Source organism: Triturus cristatus, chromosome 12, assembly GCF_964204655.1.
Source record: "Triturus cristatus chromosome 12, aTriCri1.1, whole genome shotgun sequence".
In the NCBI taxonomy this organism is placed as follows: domain Eukaryota; kingdom Metazoa; phylum Chordata; class Amphibia; order Caudata; family Salamandridae; genus Triturus; species Triturus cristatus.
The window spans coordinates 383,753,834-383,761,031 of record NC_140595.1 but is presented as its reverse complement, the minus strand read 5'-3'; positions in this window follow the sequence as shown (position 1 = coordinate 383,761,031).

The following is a 7,198-nucleotide window of genomic DNA, read 5'->3' as shown; positions in this document are numbered from 1 at the left end:
TGTAAAAATGGCAATTTTGGTCACATTGAGGCTTTAAAAAGTAGTTATTCAGCATGAGGCACAATCCAAATGACATTTTGAATCAATTTTTCTACAGTCCAAAAAATCAATTTTCTGATGAAAAACAATGACCCGTGACCTGTCGAACTGTCTCCAGATAGTCAGAAATGATAATTTTTTAATGTTTAATTTTTTTACTGTAAATGACTATTGCTTGTGAATTATCACTTTTGGAACTAAATTAAGTGAGTTTAGAGTCATTTTAATGCCTGAAATTGGTCGAAATAGAAGCTTCTGAGTAGGAGAAAAAGTCTTTAAAAATGGCAATTTTGGTCACATTGAGGCTTTAAAAAGTAGTTATTCAGCATGAGGCACAATCCAAATGACATTTTGAATCAATTTTTCTACAATCCAAAAAATCAATTTTCTGATGAAAAACGATGACCCGTGACCTGTCGAACTGTCTCCAGATGGTCAGAAATGGTAATTTTTTAATGTTTAATTTTTTGACTGTAAATGACTATTGCTTGTGAATTATCACTTTTGGAACTAAATTAAGTGAGTTTAGAGTCAGTTTAATGCCTGAAATTGGTCAAAATAGAAGCTTCTGAGGAGGAGAAAAAGTCTGTAAAAATGGCAATTTTGGTCACATTGAGGCTTTAAAAAGTAGTTATTCAGCATGAAGCACAATCCAAATGACATTTTGAATCAATTTTTCTACAGTCCAAAAAATCAATTTTCTGATGAAAAACGATGACCCGTGACCTGTCGAACTTTCTCCAGATGGTCAGAAATGGTAATTTTTTAATGTTTAATTTTTTGACTGTAAATGACTATTGCTTATGAATTATCACTTTTGGAACTAAATTAAGTGAGTTTAGAGTCATTTTAATGCCTGAAATTGGTCAAAATAGAGGCTTCTGAGAAGGAGAAAAAGTCTGTAAAAATGGCAATTTTGGTCACATTGAGGCTTTAAAAAGTAGTTATTCAGCATGAGGCACAATCCAAATGACATTTTGAATCAATTTTTCTACAGTCCAAAAAATCAATTTTCTGATGAAAAACGATGACCCGTGACCTGTCGAACTGTCTCCAGATGGTCAGAAATGGTAATTTTTTAATGTTTAATTTTTTGACTGTAAATGACTATTGCTTGTGAATTATCACTTTTGGAACTAAATTATTTGAGTTTAGTGTCAGTTTAATGCCTGAAATTGGTCGAAATAGAAGCTTCTGAGGAGGAGAAAAAGTCTGTAAAAATGGCAATTTTGGTCACATTGAGGCTTTAAAAAGTAGTTATTCAGCATGAGGCACAATCCAAATGACATTTTGAATCAATTTTTCTACAGTCCAAAAAATCAATTTTCTGATGAAAAAACGATGACCCGTGACCTGTGGAATTGTCTCCAGATGGTCAGAAATGGTAATTTTTTAATGTTTAATTTTTTGACTGTAAATGACTATTGCTTGTGAATTATCACTTTTGGAACTAAATTATTTGAGTTTAGAGTCAGTTTAATGCCTGAAATTGGTCAAAATAGAAGCTTCTGAGAAGGAGAAAAAGTCTGTAAAAACGGCAATTTTGGTCACATTGAGGCTTTAAAAAGTAGTTATTCAGCATGAGGCACAATCCAAATGACATTTTGAATCAATTTTTCTACAGTCCAAAAAATCAATTTTCTGATGAAAAACGATGACCCGTGACCTGTCGAACTGTCTCCAGATGGTCAGAAATTGTAATTTTTTAATGTTTAATTTTTTGACTGTAAATGACTATTGCTTGTGAATTATCACTTTTGGAACTAAATTATTTGAGTTTAGAGTCAGTTTAATGCCTGAAATTGGTCGAAATAGAAGCTTCTGAGGAGGAGAAAAAGTCTGTAAAAATGGCAATTTTGGTCACATTGAGGCTTTAAAAAGTAGTTATTCAGCATGAGGCACAATCCAAATGACATTTTGAATCAATTTTTCTACAGTCCAAAAAATCAATTTTCTGATGAAAAACAATGACCCGTGACCTGTCGAACTGTCTCCAGATAGTCAGAAATGATAATTTTTTAATGTTTAATTTTTTTACTGTAAATGACTATTGCTTGTGAATTATCACTTTTGGAACTAAATTAAGTGAGTTTAGAGTCATTTTAATGCCTGAAATTGGTCGAAATAGAAGCTTCTGAGTAGGAGAAAAAGTCTTTAAAAATGGCAATTTTGGTCACATTGAGGCTTTAAAAAGTAGTTATTCAGCATGAGGCACAATCCAAATGACATTTTGAATCAATTTTTCTACAATCCAAAAAATCAATTTTCTGATGAAAAACGATGACCCGTGACCTGTCGAACTGTCTCCAGATGGTCAGAAATGGTAATTTTTTAATGTTTAATTTTTTGACTGTAAATGACTATTGCTTGTGAATTATCACTTTTGGAACTAAATTAAGTGAGTTTAGAGTCAGTTTAATGCCTGAAATTGGTCAAAATAGAAGCTTCTGAGGAGGAGAAAAAGTCTGTAAAAATGGCAATTTTGGTCACATTGAGGCTTTAAAAAGTAGTTATTCAGCATGAAGCACAATCCAAATGACATTTTGAATCAATTTTTCTACAGTCCAAAAAATCTATTTTCTGATGAAAAACGATGACCCGTGACCTGTCGAACTTTCTCCAGATGGTCAGAAATGGTAATTTTTTAATGTTTAATTTTTTGACTGTAAATGACTATTGCTTATGAATTATCACTTTTGGAACTAAATTAAGTGAGTTTAGAGTCATTTTAATGCCTGAAATTGGTCAAAATAGAGGCTTCTGAGAAGGAGAAAAAGTCTGTAAAAATGGCAATTTTGGTCACATTGAGGCTTTAAAAAGTAGTTATTCAGCATGAGGCACAATCCAAATGACATTTTGAATCAATTTTTCTACAGTCCAAAAAATCAATTTTCTGATGAAAAACGATGACCCGTGACCTGTCGAACTGTCTCCAGATGGTCAGAAATGGTAATTTTTTAATGTTTAATTTTTTGACTGTAAATGACTATTGCTTGTGAATTATCACTTTTGGAACTAAATTATTTGAGTTTAGTGTCAGTTTAATGCCTGAAATTGGTCGAAATAGAAGCTTCTGAGGAGGAGAAAAAGTCTGTAAAAATGGCAATTTTGGTCACATTGAGGCTTTAAAAAGTAGTTATTCAGCATGAGGCACAATCCAAATGACATTTTGAATCAATTTTTCTACAGTCCAAAAAATCAATTTTCTGATGAAAAAACGATGACCCGTGACCTGTGGAATTGTCTCCAGATGGTCAGAAATGGTAGTTTTTTAATGTTTAATTTTTTGACTGTAAATGACTATTGCTTGTGAATTATCACTTTTGGAACTAAATTAAGTGAGTTTAGAGTCATTTTAATGCCTGAAATTGGTCGAAATAGAAGCTTCTGAGTAGGAGAAAAAGTCTGTAAAAATGGCAATTTTGGTCACATTGAGGCTTTAAAAAGTAGTTATTCAACATGAGGCACAATCCAAAAGACATTTTGAATCAATTTTTCTACAGTCCATAAAATCAATTTTCTGATGAAAAACAATGACCCCTGACCTGTCGAACTTTCTCCAGATGGTCAGAAATGGTAATTTTTTAATGTTTAATTATTTGACTCTAAATGCCTATTGCTTGTGAATTATCACTTTTGGAACTAAATTAAGTGACTTTAGAGTCCTTTTAATGCCTGAAATTGGTCAAAATAGAAGCTTCTGAGTAGGAGAAAAAGTCTGTAAAAATGGCAATTTTGGTCACATTGAGGCTTTAAAAAGTAGTTATTCAACATGAGACACAATCCAAATGATATTTTAAATCAATTTTTCAACAGTCCAAAAAATCAATTTTCTGATGAAAAACGATGACCCGTGACCTGTCGAACCGTCTCCAGATGGTCAGAAAATGGTAATTTTTTAATGTTTAATTTGTTGATTGTAAATGACTATTGCTTGTGAATTATCACATTTGGAACTATATTAAGTGAGTGTAGATTAATTTTAATGCATGAAATTGGTCGAAATGGAAGCTTCTGAGTAGGAGAAAAAGTCTGTAAAAATGGCAATTTTGGTCACATTGAGGCTTTAAAAAGTATTTATTCAACATGAGGCACAATCCAAATGATATTTTGAATCAAATTTTCTACAGTCCAAAAAATCAATTTTCTGATGAAAAACGATGACCCGTGACCTGTCGAACTGTCTCCAGATGGTCAGAAATGGTAATTTTTTAATGTTTAATTTTTTGACTGTAAATGACTATTGCTTTTGAATTTTCACTTTTGGAACTAAATTAAGTGAGTTTAGAGTCATTTTAATGCCTGAAATTGGTTAAAATAGAAGCTTCTTAGTAGGAGAAAAAGTCTGTAAAAATGGCAATTTTGGTCACATTGAGGCTTTAAAAAGTAGAGGCACAATCCCAATGACATTTTGAATCAATTTTTCTAAAGTCCAAAACATCAATTTTCTGAAGAAAAACGATGACCCGTGACCTGTCGAACTGTCTCCAGATGGTCAGAAATTATAATTTTTTAATATTTAATTTTTTGACTGTAAATGACTATTGCTTGTGAATTTTCACTTATGGAACTAAATTAAGTGAGTTTAGAGTCATTTTAATGCCTGAAATTGGTTGAAATAGAAGATTCTTAGTAGGAGAAAAAGTCTGTAAAAATGGCAATTTTGGTCACATTGAGGCTTTAAAAAGTAGTTATTCAACATGCGGCACAATCCAAATGATATTTTGAATCAATTTTTCTACAGTCCAAAAAATCAATTTTCTGATGAAAAACGATGACCCGTGACCTGTCGAACTGTCTCCAGATGGTCAGAAATGGTAATTTTTTAATGTTTAATTTTTTGACTGTAAATGACTATTGCTTGTGAATTATCACTTTTGGAACTAAATTAAGTGAGTGTAGAGTCATTTTAATGCCTGAAATTGGTTGAAATAGAAGCTTCTTAGTAGGAGAAAAAGTCTGTAAAAATGGCAATTTTGGTCACATTGAGGCTTTAAAAAGTAGTTATTCAACATGAGGCACAATCCAAATGATATTTTGAATCAAATTTTCTACAGTCCAAAAAATCAATTTTCTGATGAAAAACGATGACCCGTGACCTGTCGAACTGTCTCCAGATGGTCAGAAATGGTAATTTTTTAATGTTTAATTTTTTGACTGTAAATGACTATTGCTTGTGAATTATCACTTTTGGAACTAAATTAAGTGAGTGTAGAGTCATTTTAATGCCTGAAATTGGTCGAAATAGAAGCTTCTGAGTAGGAGAAAAAGTCTGTAAAAATGGCAATTTTGGTCACATTGAGGCTTTAAAAAGTAGTTATTCAACATGAGGCACAATCCAAATGACATTTTGAATCAATTTTTCTACAGTCCAAAAAATCAATTTTCTGATGAAAACGTTGACCCGTGACCTGTGGAACTGTCTCCAGATGGTCAGAAATGGTAATTTTTTAATGTTTTAATTTTTTGACTGTAAATGACTATTGCTTTTGAATTTTCTCTTTGGAACTAAATTAAGTGAGTTTAGAGTCATTTTATGCCTGAAATTGGTTGAAATAGAAGCTTCTTAGTAGGAGAAAAAGTCTGTAAAAATGGCAATTTTGGTCACATTGAGGCTTCAAAAAGTAGTTATTCAACATGAGGCACAATCCAAATGATATTTTGAATCAAGTTTTCTACAGTCCAAAAAATCAATTTTCAGATGAAAAACGATGACCCGTGACCTGTCGAACTGTCTCCAGATGGTCAGAAATGGTAATTTTTTAATGTTTAATTTTTTGACTGTAAATGACTATTGCTTGTGAATTATCACGTTTGGAACTAAATTAAGTGAGTGTAGAGTCATTTAATGCCTGAAATGGTCGAAATAGAAGCTTCTGAGTAGGAGAAAAAGTCTGTAAAAATGGCAATTTTGGTCACATTGAGGCTTTAAAAAGTAGTTATTCAACATGAGGCACAATCCAAATGATATTTTGAATCAATTTTTCTACAGTCCAAAAAATCAATTTTCTGATGAAAAAACGATGACCCGTGACCTGTGGAATTGTCTCCAGATGGTCAGAAATGATAGTTTTTTAATGTTTAATTTTTTGACTGTAAATGACTATTGCTTGTGAATTATCACTTTTGGAACTAAATTAAGTGAGTTTAGAGTCATTTTAATGCCTGAAATTGGTCGAAATAGAAGCTTCTGAGTAGGAGAAAAAGTCTGTAAAAATGGCAATTTTGGTCACATTGAGGCTTTAAAAGTAGTTATTCAACATGAGGCACAATCCAAAAGACATTTTGAATCAATTTTTCTACAGTCCATAAATCAATTTTCTGATGAAAAACAATGACCCCTTGACCTGTCGAACTTTCTCCAGATGGTCAGAAATGGTAATTTTTTAATGTTTAATTATTTGACTCTAAATGCCTATTGCTTGTGAATTATCACTTTTGGAACTAAATTAAGTGACTTTAGAGTCCTTTTAATGCCTGAAATTGGTCAAAATAGAAGCTTCTGAGTAGGAGAAAAAGTCTGTAAAAATGGCAATTTGGTCACATTGAGGCTTTAAAAGTAGTTATTCAACATGAGACACAATCCAAATGATATTTTAAATCAATTTTTCAACAGTCCAAAAAATCAATTTTCTGATGAAAAACGATGACCCGTGACCTGTCGAACCGTCTCCAGATGGTCAGAAAATGGTAATTTTTTAATGTTTAATTTTTTGATTGTAAATGACTATTGCTTGTGAATTATCACATTTGGAACTAAATTAAGTGAGTGTAGATTAATTTTAATGCATGAAATTGGTCGAATTAGTAGCTTCTGAGTAGGAGAAAAAGTCTGTAAAAATGGCAATTTTGGTCACATTGAGGCTTTAAAAAGTAGTTATTCAACATGAGGCACAATCCAAATGACATTTTGAATCAATTTTTCTACAATCCAAAAATCAGTTTTCTGATGAAAAACGATGACCCGTGACCTGTCGAACTGTCTCCAGATGGTCAGAAATGGTAATTTTTTAATGTTAAATTTTTTGACTGTAAATGACTATTGCTTGTGAATTATCACTTTTGGAACTAAATTAAGTGAGTTTAGAGTCATTTTAATGCCTGAAATTGGTCGAATTAGTAGCTTCTGAGTAGGAGAAAAGTCTGTAAAAATGGCAAT